This window comes from Pongo pygmaeus, chromosome 18, assembly GCF_028885625.2.
Source record: "Pongo pygmaeus isolate AG05252 chromosome 18, NHGRI_mPonPyg2-v2.0_pri, whole genome shotgun sequence".
Taxonomy (NCBI): domain Eukaryota; kingdom Metazoa; phylum Chordata; class Mammalia; order Primates; family Hominidae; genus Pongo; species Pongo pygmaeus.
In genome coordinates this window covers 69,843,970-69,858,649 of record NC_072391.2, presented here as the reverse complement: position 1 = coordinate 69,858,649, position 14,680 = coordinate 69,843,970, and the positions used below count along the sequence as shown (strand labels likewise).

The window sequence follows — 14,680 nt, the reverse complement described above, 5'->3', positions numbered from 1 at the left end:
AGAGGTTGTAGTGAGCCGAGATCACACCACTGCACTCCAGCCTAGGCGACAGAGCAGGACTCGATCTCAAAACAACAACAACAACAACGAAAAACGTATTTTGGCACTACCCAAGTGTCCTTCCAGATTTTGTTTTCCTATCCATACTGATCTTTTAGGAGGAAGGACAGAGCAACAAAGGGCTGGAGATGACATGTAAGGGTCCTGGTGAAGATATTGTTGATACCCCCCAAGTTGATCACCAGTTCCTACTACAGTACCACCTCCTCTGCCACGGCCATCTTTCTTGACATCATCAGTAAATCCAATACTGACTAGGTCTGCTGGGGACTTCAGCCTTACAAGAGAGTAAGAATTCCACCAGGTTCTCAATCTTTTTTTTTTTTTTTAGACAGAGTTTTGCTCTTGTTGCCCAGGCTGGAATGCAATGGCGTGATCTTGGCTCACCACAACCTCTGCCTCCCGAGTTAAAGCAATTCTCCTGCCTCAGCCTCCCAAGTAGCTGGGATTACAGGCATGCACCACCACGCCTGGCTAATTTTGTATTTTTCGTAGAGATGGGGTTTCTCCATGTTGGTTAGGCTGGTCTCGAACTCCCGACCTCAGGTGATCCACCCGCCTCGGCCTCCCAAAGTGCTGGGATTACAGGTGTGAGCCACCGCGCCTGGCCAGGTTCTCAATCTTTTACACATTGGTTTATTACACGCTTACTACATGCCAAACATTCCTGGAATCCCTGGGGAAGAAATGGTGAGCAAAGAGACATGGTTCCTGCCCTCATGAAGCTTATAGTCTAGTCAATGAGAGTTAAAAGCAAACTTTGGGCCTTCCAGTCCACAGGCTTCTTCCTTCTCTCTCTTTCCATGCCTATGTTTTGAGTACCTATGAGGTTAGACACTAGCACACAAACAGTTAAGAGCTAACTGTAAATATGCATAGATAGGTCTACAAGAAAGTTTATTAAACTTTAGCAGTGGTAAACTCCAGATTTATTCATTCCTTTGACAAAATGAACAGACAGGAACAGGGCTGGGGATGCAACTGTGACAAAAGTCCCTGCCCTCATGGAGCTGACATTCTAGTGGGGGAGACAAATAATAAACACGATCACTAAGTGAACTATGAAGGATGTGAGCTAGAGGTAAGTGCTACAGAGGAAAAAAAAATAGCAGAGAAGAAGGAGGAGGCTGACATTTTAGAGAAGATAGCCAGGAAGGGCCTCACAGAGAAGAGAACATTTAGACTTCCAGGAAGTAAGGGAGGAACCAGGCAGATATCTAGAGAGCACAGAATACCGGAAGGAGATACAAAGGCCCTGACGTTGGAATGTTCTTGGGCATTTGAAGAAGCATAAAGTGGCCAGCGTGGCTAAGGCAGAGTAAGCAAGGAGGAAGGTTGGGAGGAATGAAGTCAGAGCAATGGGGAGGGAAGGCATGGGTTGTGGGAAAGACTTTGCCTATTATTCTAAGTGAAATGTGGCCAAGTGTGGTGGCTCACGTCTGTAATGCCAGCACTTTGGGAGGTGGAGGTGGGTGGATCACTTGAGGTCAGGAGTTCAAGACCAGCCTGGCCAACATGGTGAAACCCCATCTCTACCAAAAATATAAAAAATTAGCTGGGTGTGGTGGCAGTCGCCTGTAATCCCAGCTACTCAGGAGGCTGAGGCAGGAGAATTGCTTGAACCCAGGAGGCAGAGGTTGCAGTGAGCTGAAATTGAGCCACTGCACTCCAGCGTGGGCGACAGAGCGAGACTCTATCTCAAAGAAAAAAAAAAAAATAAAAAGGCACTGGAGGCCAGGTGCAGTGGCTCATGCCTGTAACCCCAGCACTTTGGGAAGCCGAGACAGGTGGATCACTTGAGGTCAGGAGTTGAAGACCGCCTGGCCAACATGGTGAAACCCTGTCTTTACTAAAAATAAAAAAATCAGCTGGGCGTGGTGGCGTATGCCTGTAATCCCTGCTATTTGGGAGGCTGAGGCACGAGAATCACTTGAACCCAGGAGGCAAAGGTTGCAGTGAGCCAAGATTGCACCACTGCAATCCAGCCTGGATGGGTAGGGGTTGAGAGAAAGGGAAGAGTCAAGGAAGATATCAGTATTTTTGTCGTAGCATAGAATTACCATTAACTGTAGAATAGGTAGATATTTTGGAAGGGGTGAGAGCACTTTGGGACGTGTTAAGTTGGAGGTGTCTATGAAACACTCAAGTGAAGATGTCAAGAAGGCAGGAGGATATATGAACCTGGAGCTCATATAAACTGAGAAGCCTTAGGTAATGCTATACATGTGGAAGCCCCCACCATAAAGAAGGTATTGAAAAACATGTGGTTGGATGAAGTCAGCTCAAGAGTTGGGAAGAGGTCCAAAGACTAAGCCCTTGAGCACATCTCTAGTGGCATTTCATATGTCTTTTACTGCTTTAAAGTCCCTTTCTGTATGGTTTAAATGTATACAATGTGTCATTTTTCAAAAAGCTATATAATTCTTTGGAAGAGAACAAGAGTAAAAGAATCCCTAACAGGAAACCATCATCAGCAAAGATAAATGTGGCCCATTCTCTGGAATCCAACATGATACATCCAGCAATCTGAAAGCAGAGCAGTGGGAACACAGGAGATGGAACAGACTTTTTGCTTCATGCCTGCACTAAGCAGAAGTTTGACCCCCAAGTATGAAGCCATCCTTTATAAAGAAGTCACCAGAGACAGTTTAATCAATTACTAAAACAAGTAGCTCCCCACATGAAATGATGTGAAATGCATTAGGGGAAAATCTGTCTTGTCCTAAGACAGTTCATGACCATCTTCTGGAAGCTTAATTCACCCCCCATGATAATGATTACAATGAAAAAAAGCAAAAGCAAAATTTGATTACATTTGTTATGTTCCAGGCATTGCATTTAAGTTCCTTATGTGTATTAGCTAATTGAGTCATCTCAACAAACTTATGAGTTAGGAAATACTATTATCCCTAGCCCAGAAAACTGAGTTGTTGACACTTGACCTGAGGTCTCACAGTTAATATATGGTGGAGCAAGGATTTGAACATGGATCGTTTCACTCCTGAACCCATACTCTTCTTTCTTTTTTCTTTTTCTTTTTTTTTTAGAAGGAGTTTTGCTCTTGTTGCCCAGGCTGGAGTGCAATGGCGTGATCTCAGCTCACCATAACCTCTGCCTCCTGGGTTCAAGTGATTCTCCTGCCTCAGCCTCCCAAGTAGCTGGAATTACAGGCATGCGCCACCATGCCCAGCTAATTTTTTTTTTTTTTTTTTTTTTTGTATTTTTAGTAGAGGACGGGGGAGAAAAGAATTAAAAATGTTTCACACACTTCTGGATGTAACACTTTTAGGTACCTTCATTTTTTTGTTTTCTACTCTATTGTAGAAACCTAACCACTTATAAGGGTCTGTTAGGAATAGTATGTGGGCAGAGAAAAAGTACAAATTTTACCTGCTTTACAATTCTTCCAGAGCTACTCTAGAAGCCACATCACTAAGTAGAAAAAAATCTTTCAGTGCACAATAAAAACCTCAGCTTTAAGTCAATTTTCCCATCTTAAAAGTACTTACCATGGGCCGGACATGGTGGCTCACGCCTGTAATCCCAGCACTTTGGGAGGCCAAGGAGGGCGGATCACAAGGTCAGGGGATCAAGACCATCCTGGCCAATATGGTGAAACCTCATCTCTACTAAAAATACAAATATTAGCTGGGCATGGTGGTGCATGCCTGTAATCCCAGCTACTCAGGAGGCTGAGGCAGGAAAATCGCTTGAACCCAGGAGGTGGAGGTTGCAGTGAGCCGAGATCATGCCATTGCACTCCAGCCTGGGGGACAAGAGCAAAACTCCGTCTCAAAAAAAAAAAAAAAAAAAAAGTGTAAGGATAGAAAAAAAATCACATGGTAAGGTTGCAAAGAGCAAAGATCTATGGGTAGCATGAATCTTCTTTTTGTTTTTTTTTTCTTTTTTTTGAGACAGGGTCTCGCTGTCACCCAGGCTGAAGTTCAGTGGCAGGATCTCGGCTTTCTGCAACCTCTGCCTCCCAGGCTTAAGGTATCCTCCCACCTCAGCCTCCTGAGTAGCTGAGACTACAGGCACGTGCCACCACAGCTGGCTAATATTTTAAAAATTATTTTTTGGTAGAGACAGGGTTTAGGTTTCACTGTGTTGCCCAGGCTGGCCTCTAACTCCTGGGCTCAAGCGATCCACCTGCCTGGCCTCCCAAAATGCTAGGGTTACAGGTGTCAGCCACCGTGCTCAGCCAAGAATGAATCTTCTATTTGTGAAATTGTGAAGAAGGAAAAAGAAATTCATGCTAGTTTGCCTGTCGCAGCTCAAACAAACTGCAAAACTTTTGGTCGTAGAGTGTGATAAATGCTTAGTTAGGATGGAAAAAGCCTTAATTTTGGGGGTGGGAAACATGTACAGAAACTTACTCAGGTTTGGTATTATCTGCAGTTTCAGGCATCCAATAGGGGTTTTGGTAGTGTTCCCCATGGATAAGCAGGGACTACTGTATAATTTTTTTAGATGATGTATAATTTAGCAACAAAAAGTGGCCTTGCTTGTGACTGTATAAGACAGCCCTATTCCGGAGTTAGAGAACTTCAAACCGAGCAGAATATGAGGAAGAAAGTGAACATAAGAAAAGGCCGGGTGTGGTGGCTCACGCCTGTAATCCCAGCACTTTGGGAGGCCGAGGTGGGTGGATCACCTAAGGCCAAGATTTCAAGATCAGTCTGGCCAACATGGCGAGAACCTGTTTCTACTAAAAATACAGCAGTGAGCTGAGATCGCACCACTGCACTCCAGCCTGGGCTACAGAGCAAGACTCTGTCTCAAAAAAAAATCCAAACTTTGAATCGATAGTTCGATTTTGTGATAAGTATTTGAATTATGTCAAGGGTGACAGTAAACATATTCAAGAACCAGTAAAACATGGCACTAACCGATCAGAATGGACACCCTGAATGACAAAAAATGTCCACCAGCCTGAAGCAACTGCTGTGGCCAGAACTCTGTGTTCCATTGAATGTCAGTTTTGAATTATGTAAATGTGGTCATGATGTCAGATGTTCAAAAGTTGAAACTTCTAAATTTCATTAGCTTCCTTTATATTACTAAGCCAGTTACATTTAGTAAAATGTGTACTTCACTTTTTTCTTTTTTTTTTTTTTTTTCCTGAGACGGAATCTCGCTCTGTCCTCCAGGCTGGAGTGCAGTGGTATGATCTCAGCTCACTGCAACCTCCACCTTCCAGGTTCAAGCAATTCTCCTGCCTCAGCCTCCTGAGTAGCTAGGATTACAGGCATGCGCCACCACGCCTGGCTAATTTTTGTAGTTTTAGTGGAGACGGGGTTTCACCATGTTGGCCAGGATGGTCTCTATCTCTTGACCTCGTGATCCACCCACCTCAGCCTCCCAAAGTTCTGGGATTACAGGCGTGAGCCACCGCACCCGGCCAATGTGTATTTTCTTAAAAAAGAAATCAGCTCAGTTTTCTTGGCTGTAGCTTTTTTTTTTTTTTTTTTTGAGACAGAGTCTCACTCTGTCGCCCAGGCTGGAGTGCAATGGCGCAATCTCAGCTCATTGCAACCTGCACCTCCCGGGTTCAAACAATTCTCCTGCCTCAGCCTCCTGAGTAGCTGGGATTACAGGCGCCTGCCACCACGTTCAGCTAATTTTTTGTATTTTTATTTTATTTATTTATTTATTTGTTTGTTTGTTTTTGAGATGGAGTCTCGCTCTGTTGCCCAGGCTGGAGTGCAGTGGCACGATCTCCACTCACTGCAAGCTCTGCCTCCCAGGTTCATGCCATTCTCCTGCCTCAGCCTTCCGAGTAGCTGAGACTACAGGCGCCCACCACCATGCCTGGCTAATTTTTTTGTGGTTTTAGTAGAGACGGGGTTTCACCATGTTCGCCAGGATGGTCTCAATCTCCTGACCTCATGATCTGCCTGCCTCGGCCTCCCAAAGTGCTGGAATTACAGGCATGAGCCACTGAGCCCGGCCCAATTTTTTGTATTTTTAATAGAGATGGGGTTTCATCATGTTGGCCAGGCTGGTCTTGAACTCCTGAGCTCAAGTGATCCTCCCACCTCAGTCTCCTAAAGTGCTGGCATTACAGGCGTGAGCCACCATGCCTGGTGGCATTAGCTTTTTTATAAAGTTCAATTCCCTAGTTTGAGACCTTTATCCAAGTTGCTTTGCCTCCAATGCAAAACTTATTTCTATACATCTTTCCGTCTGCACCAAATTATGTGTTCTAAGTTGCTCAGCTTTTCTCAGACTTCTTCATTTAGAAAAAGTATGTGTCACTGGGGTGGTAGTTCACACTTGCAATCCCAGCACTTTGGGAGGCTAAGGCAGGTGGGTCACTTGAGGTCAGGAGTTTGAGACCAGCATAGCCAACATGGTAAAACCCCGTCTCTACTAAAAATACAAAAAAATTTGCCAGGCGTGGTAGTGAGTGCCTGTAATCCCAGCTACTCTGGAGGCTGAGGCAGGAGAATCACTTGAACCCAGGAGGCAGAGGCTGCAGTGAGATGAGATCGTGCCATTGCACTCCAGCCTGGGCAACAGAGTGAGACTCTGTCTCCAGAAAAAAAAAAAAAAAAAGAAGAAGAAAAAGAAAAAGAAAAAAGAAAAGAAAAAATAAGTAAATAAGTGTCTCCAGAAATGGTACTACTTGAGAGCTGACAATTCCAATCTCATTGATTATATTCTTGGCTGTATTTGGCACACAGCTGATTAGATACCTGCAGCAAATCATCACCAAGAAAGAAAGAAAGGCAAGATTCATCAAGTTATGATGAATTCGTTTTAGACGAAGAACAACTGGGGCCAGGTGTGGTGGCTCACACCTATAATCCCAGAAGTTTGGGAGGCTGAGGTGGGTGGATCACTTGAGCCCAGGAGTTCAAGACCAGCCTGGGCAACATGGCAAAACCCCATCTCTACAAAAAATACAAAAAATTAGCCGTGTGGTGGTGTATACCTGTAGTCCCAGCTACTTTGGAGGCTGAGGTGGGAGGATCGCTTGAACCCAGGAGGTGGAAGTTGCAGTGACTCGAGATCATGCCACTGCACTCCAGCCTGGGCAACAGAGCAAGGCTTGTCAAAAAAACAAACAAACAAACAAAAATCTTTAATTCTAAACAAACTCACTTTTTAAGTTTTGTTTTGTTTTTAGTTAAAGCTTATTTAGTTTTTATACCATTGCCATAATAAAGTATTTATGTTTCACTTTTTAAAAGACTAATAAAAGGAAATATTTTTTGGTTATCCCTTAAGAGAAAAAAGGATTCCCCAAATAATCCTACAATTCCAAACAAGTAACACTAGGAATACCCTCATATACAATTACAGCACAGACACACCAGGCACGGTGGCTCACCCCTGCAATCCCAACTCTTTGGGAGGCCAAGGTGGGCAGATCGCTTGAGCTCAGGAGTTTGAGACAGCCTGGGCAACATGGAAAAACCCCGTCTCTACAAAAAATACAAAATTTGGCAGGGTTTGTTGGTGTGCACCTGTGGTTCTAGCTACTTGGGAGGCTGAGGTGGGAGGATCACTTGAGCCTGGGAGGCGGAGGCTGCAGTGAGCCGAACTGCACTCCAGCCTGGGTGACAGAGTGAGACTCTGCCTAAAAACAAACAAAAAACAATTATGGTGCGGAGAGTTAGAACTGGTCAAACTCAGTTCAACTCAGGCAACTCTACATGCAATTGACGACTGCCCAGATTAGTATAGATATTGATTCAGCCAGACAAGAATCTAGTTCCCTAAGGAAAGCACAATATTATGAAATTCAGGGCCTTGTTTCCCTCTTTTCCTTGCTTCAAGAGTAGTCCATGGACAATGCTCACAATATAATGTTAAATCAGTTTTAAAAACTAAAATTGAAACATAAACCTATATATTAATATACCTGTGTCTACACACTTGTGTATGTTACATATAGTTACATACATAGGGACTGAAAGGAGAGACGCTACAATTCTTATGTCTAGATCTGGAGATAAATGTGATTGCTTTGCCCTGGGAGATGGTAACCCTGCTGAACACATCTGTTGGCAGGGGACAAAGTATGTGATGGAGGTGCTGAAAGATCTCATATGCCCAATTTGTTACAGTCTGTTTGATGATCCTTGAATTTTGGCTTACTTGCACAACTTCTGGAAAAAAAAATGCTTAGAAGACATGTGATGATTAATACTGAGAATCAACTTGATTGAAGGATACAAAGTATTGATCCTGGGTGTGTCTGTGAGGGTGTTGCCAAAAGAGATTAACATCTGAGTCAGTGGGCTGGGGAAGGCAGACCCACCCTTGATCTGGTGGGCACAGTTTAATTAGCTGCCAGCGAATACAAAGCAGGCAGAAAAACGTGAAAAGGAGAGACGGGCCTAGCATGCCAGCCTACATCTTTCTCCCGAGCTGGATGCTTCCCGCCCTCAAACATCAGACTCCAAGTTCTTCAGTTTTGGGACTCGGACTGGCTCTCCTTGCTCCTCAGCTTGCAGACAGCCTATTGTGGGACCTTGTGATCATGTAAGTTAATACTTAATAAACTCCCATATATAAAAAACTATTAGTTCTGCCCCTCTAAGAGAACTCTAATACAAGGTAGCTTAAAGGAGAACGTGTAGAATTCACTGTGGAGACTATCTCCATTCAGTCAAGTGCCCTGGGGTGCTGTAAGGAAACTTTAGCAACTGCAGTCAACAGCCTGCAGGTTAATTACTCCCTGAAGGGTTTGAGGAAAACATAACAAGATCAAGATCTCTTCTAAAATGCCAGTGTTCAAAGGACATCTGGAGTACCTCTCAGCATTCTCCGGCTGACTGATACACAGCTACTCTGTGGAATCCGTGTTACTGGTGTTGACCACACCAAGCATTGTCTTCTGTTGTATTGAAGAAGTTCATGCTCAAAAAAGAAATGGCTATGCCTTTGAATCCCTCTTCTAGAGTTTTGAGAACTGGCGTTGGGGAGATGTTCTTTCTCGCTTGAATACCACGGAGACTAGCAAGTTACTGATTAAAATATTTAAGTAAAGTATTAAAGAATTGAAATAAAGCCCGGGTGCAGTGGCTCACACCTGTAATCCCAGCACTTTGGGAGGTCGAGGCGAGTGGGTCACTTGAGGTCAGGAGTTCAAGACCAGCCTGGCCAACATGGTGAAACCTCGTCTCCACTAAGAATACAAAAATTAGGCTGGGCGCAGTGGCTCACACCTGTAATCCCAGCACTTTGGGAGGCTGAGGTGGGTGGATCACAAGGTCAGGAGATTGAGACCATCCTGGCGAACACCGTGAAGCCCTGTCTCTACTAAAAATACAAAAAGAAAATTAGCCAGGTGCGGTGGTGGGCACCTGTAGTCCCAGCTACTCAGGAGGCTGAGGTGGGAGAATGACGTGAACCCAGGAGGCAAAGCTTGCAGTGAGCCGAGATGGTGCCACTGCACTCCAGCCTGGGCAACAGAGTGAGACTCCGTCTCAAAAAAAAAAAAAAAAAAAAATTAACCAGGCACGGTGGCATGCACCTGTAGTACCAGCTACTTGGGAGGCTGAGGCAGGAGGATCACCTGAAACCAGGAGGCGAAGGCTGCAGTGAGCCGAGATTGTGCCACTGCACTCCAGCCTGGGCGACAGAATGAGACTCTGTCAAAAAAAAAAAAAAAAAATTAAATCAAGTGAATTGGATCCAAAAAATAAAAAATTAAACTTTTTTTTTTTTTTTGAGATGGAGTTTTCCTCTTGTTGCCCAGTCTGGAATGCAATGGCACAGTCTCAGCTCACTGCAACCTCCACCTCCTAGGTTCAAGTGATTCTCCTGCCTCAGCCTCCCCTGACCTCAGATGACCCACTCACCTCCGCCTCCCAAAGTGCTGGAATTACAGGCATGAGCCACTGTACCCAGCCTCAAAAAATGAAACTTAAAGTTAGGCAAACCACTGATCCAGAGATCAACAAACTCAACACCGTCTTGCAGGAGCAATGAATGGCCTTAACATTGCTGAAGCTATCAAAGTCGTGTCAGAACCCGTAATGTGCTGCAACAGATGCAGGGATTCTGGGAGGTAATCAAGAAAACTCCTTTACCTCCCTCTAATTTGCCCACAAGTTCCCTAATGAAAAACTTTGATACCAGTCAGTGGGAGGACATAAAACTAGTAGTTGTGCATACATGTTCTTTGCCTCAACACATTGGCAAATTCATTAACAAGATTCCCTGGAGCTTTTTTTTTTTCTTCTTTTTTGAGACGGAGTCTTACTCTGTCGCCCAGGCTGGAGTGCAGTGGTGCAATCTCGGCTGCAGTACAACCTCCGCCTCCCAGGTTCAAGTGATTCTCCTGCCTCACCCTCCCGAATAGCTGAGATTACAGGCGTGTGCCACTGTGCCTGGCCTGTTTATTTTTTGAGCCTCACTCTCAAAATTTTGAGACTCTGCCTCCTGGGTTCAAGCATTTCTCCTGCCTTAGGCTCCCGAGTAGCTGCATCTACAGGTGTGTGCCACCACGCCCAGCTAGTTTTTGTATTTTTAGTAGAGATAGGGTTTTGCCATGTTGGCCAGGCTGGTCTTGAGCTCCTGGCCTCAAGCAATCTGCCTGTCTCGGCCTCCAAGAAAGTGCTGGGATTACAGGCGTGAACCACCATGTCCGGCTGTCTACAAATAATTTTAAAATTAGCCTGGCATGGTGGTACATACCTGTGGTCCCAGCTACTCATCAGACTGAGGAAGGAGGATCGTCTAAGCCCAGGAGGTCGAGGCTGCTGTGATCATGCCACTGCACTCCAGCCTGCACAACAAACCGAAACTCTGTCTCGAAAAAAAAAAGAAAAGAAAAAAATTATATTAAGAAGAAAATAAAAAAGAAAAACATGTTTGTGTATATATATACAGTTCCATTTGATCCCAGCAACACCTGTGTGTTTGTATTATTTGCATTTTATAGCTGAGAGAATTGAGGCTCTGGTGGATTAAATGGCTTGCCCATGGTCACATGATTAGGAGTAATTGGTTGAATTGGAACTTGAGGCCAAACTTTCCGGCTGCAAATTCCTATGATTTTTTTTTTTTTAACCACATTATGCCACAGAATGAACAAGTAGAATCATGTTGGAAGGGTAACAAATGTAACCTCTCCCAGGCCAATCCACTGAGACAAATAAAGTCGTTCTACTTTGTAGGCCTGGTGCGGTGTCTCACGCCTGTAATCCCAGCACTTTGGGAGGCTGAAGCGGGTGGATAACGAGGTCAGGAGATCGAGACCATCCTGGCTAACACGGTGAAACCCCATCTCCACTAAAAATACAAAAAATTAGCCGGTTGTGGTGGCGGCTGCCTGTAGTTCCAGCTACTTGGGAGGCTGAGGCAGGAGAATGGCGTGAACCCAGGAGGTGGAGCTTGCAGTGAGCCAGGATTGCGCCACTGCACTCCAGCCTGGGCGACAGAGCAAGACTCCATCTCAAAAAAAAAAAAACAAAAAAACAAAAAAACTTTGTGTTATCAGTTGATGACTGAGTCCTGAGGAAATGGTCTTTTCACAAGCCGGGAAAACCTGTGAGCCTCCAAATTACATATGCTGTCTGTCCACCATACCCTAACAAGTGATGTTTACCATCTAATCATGAATAGACAGAGTTACTCTGTTACTGCAAAACATGCTGACATGAGACTACATTTGGATCTGAGATAAACACAAGGCCCAGTGCTTGAAAGGGGGCATGACTAAGTCCAAAGTAGGAAAATGTTCTTTGCACTAGACAGCTCAGGGAAAAGAAATCATGGTAATACCAGACTTGTTTCAGATCAATGCTGAGCCACCGTTACACCAATACCAATATCAGCACACATTTATTGTGTGCCCAGGTAATAGAACTGTGTTACAAACAGAACTCTGGAGAAATAGAAGGTCAAGATTATTATCTCCTTTCAAAAAAACAGTAAACTTCAGTAAGACAGGGCTAATTTGTTTTATATCAAATCACTCAGGTGCTTCGTTTAAATTTCTTCATTTGTAAAAAGAGGGTAATATTTATCTGGATAATATGTGTCCCCAGATTGTCAGGATAAAATAAAAGAACATGTGGACATACAGTTTAAAATATATATGTATAGTTTTTTTTGAGAGAGTCTCACTCTGTCGTCCAGGCTGCAGTGGTGCAATCTTGCCTCCCGGATTCAAGTGATTCTCCTGCCTCAGCCTCCAGAGTAGCTGGGATTACGGGCATGCGCTACAACGCCTGACTAATTGTTTTTTTCCTATTTTTAGTAGAAACAGGATTTTGCCATGTTGGCCTGGCTGGTCTTGAACTCCTGACCTTAAATGATCTGCCTGCCTCAGCCTCCCAAAGTGCTGGGATTACAGGTGTGAGCCACCGCGCCCGGCCTACAGTTTAAAATTTACAAGGGCTGTTTATACCATCAATGTCATCCTCATTGTTCATGGTCGTAATAATGGATACCAATGGGTTTGCATAAATTTCATGTGTTTTGGATACTTTCCTTAGGTCTTTATTGTCTAAATAATGCACAAACATCTTCAAGACCTGGCTAAAGAAGCCCAAAAATCAATTTGAAAGTCTGAGCAACGGCTACCTTCCTACTAATAGATTATGATAAATCAACAGGGCTGTTAACTGTAGACTCAGGGAACTGCAGTTAATTAACATGCAATATTTATTTCACCTGAACCTTTCTCATAATCAGAGATCATCAGTTTTTTAGTTTATTGAGGGGTTAATGACTCATGTGACCCATAGGAATGAGGAAAGAGCAAAAGGCAACAGAAAACAAGCTGAACTTAAGAAAAATAACACTCAGCACTACCCCTGCTCATGGGTGTACTCTGACTTGAGCTGTCACCTGATGGAAGGAATAGCACTGTGTGTGCATGTTTGAAGAAAGGTAAAGGAGCCAGGCGCGGTGGCTCACGCCTGTAATCCCAGCACTTTGGGAGGCTGATGCTGGCGGATCACGAGGTCAGGAGATCGAGACCATCCTGGCTAACACAGTGAAATCCCGTCTCTACTAAAAATACAAAAAATTAGCCGGCTGTGGTGGCGGGCGCCTGTAGTCCCAGCTACTTGGGAGGCTGAGGCAGGAGAATGGAGTGAACCGGGGAGGTGGAACTTGCAGTGAGCCGAGATTGCGCCACTGCACTCCAACTTGGGCGACAGAGTGAGACTCCATCTCAAAAAAAAAAAAGAAAGAAAAAAGGTAAAGGAGCCCTTCCAGAGAAATTTGCCCAGAGCGCTCAAACTTAATAGCTATTGCACAATTTAAAAGACTGACTAGATAAAAGTTCTCTGCCTTTGTGGAGAGAAGTCCAGTAATCTGGACATCTGGACATTGTTTTTTTTTGAGACGGAGTCTCACTCTGTCAACCGGGCTGGAGTGCAGCGGTGAGATCTTGGCTCACTGCAACCTCCGCCTCCTGGGTTCAAGAGAGTCTCTTGCCTCAGCCTCCTGAGTAGCTGGGATTACCAGTGCGCACCACCACACCCGGCCAATTTTTGTATTTTTAGTAGGCATGGGGATTTGCCATATTGGTCAGGCTGGTCTTGAACTCCTGACCTCGTGATCCGCCGGCCTTGGCCTCCGAAAGTGCTAGGATTACAGGCGTGAGTCACCGTGTCGATCCTGGGCATTGTTTTACATTTAAACCTTCAGAAACTTTTTTAAATTTAAACTTTTTATTTTGAGATAATGGTAGATTCACATGTAATTCACACGTTGTAAGAATCAATACAGAGAAATCTGGAGTACCATATCCCCTACCTTTCCCCAAAGGTGTAGTTGAATATCACAACCAGGATCTCGATATTGATAGTCAAGATACAGAACAGACTTTGCAAACTTTTTTTTTTTTTTGAGATGGAGTCCCACGTTGTCACCCAGGCTGGAGTGCACTGGTGCAATCTCGGCTCACTGCAACCTCCACCTCCCAGGTTCAAGCAGTTCTCCTGCCTCAGCCTCCAGAGTAGCTGGGATTACAGGCTCTCGCCACCACGCCTGTCTAATTTTTTTTATTTTTTATTTTTTTGAGACGGAGTTTCACTCTTGTCGCCCAGGCTGGAGTGCAATGGCACGATGTCAGCGCACTGCAACCTCCGCCTCCTGGGTTCAAGCAATTCTCCTGCCTCAGCCACCCGAGTAGCTGAGATTACAGGCGCCCACCACCGCACCCAGCTAATTTTTGTATTTTTAGTAGAGATGGAGTTTCACCATGTTGGCCAGGCTGGTCTCAAACTCCTAACCTCAGGCGATGCCACCCACCTCAGCCTCCCAAAGCGCTCGGATTTCAGGCATGAGCCCCCGCGCCTGGCCAATTTTTGTATTTTTAGTTGAGACAGGGTTTCACCATGTTGGCCAGGCTGGTCTTGAACTCCTGGCCTCGAGTGATCCACCCGCCTCAGCCTTCCAAAGTGCTGGGATTACAGGCATGAGTCAACGTGCCCTTCCAGTCTTTGGAAACATTTAAAATGAGTTAATCACTATCATAATTATTACCACATTCTCACAAGTCAGAAACATTCCTTTAAATTCCAAAATTGCTAAGTGAGGTCTTAGGCGATGTATCGCCTTGAGGACTGTGCAGTGATCTGAGAGGCAGCTTGCCATGCTGCCTAGAATATTTACTCACATTTTTCCCAGGAGTTATAGGCGATTT

The 14,680-nt window shown here is 44.7% G+C and overlaps 1 pseudogene; it reads left to right on the top strand.

Annotated features, from left to right (window-relative positions):
• The first annotated feature begins 8,094 nt into the window (after positions 1-8,094).
• On the top strand, positions 8,095-9,436 carry LOC129015378 (E3 ubiquitin-protein ligase TRIM13-like; annotated as a pseudogene).
• Positions 9,437-14,680: the final 5,244 nt, after the last annotated feature.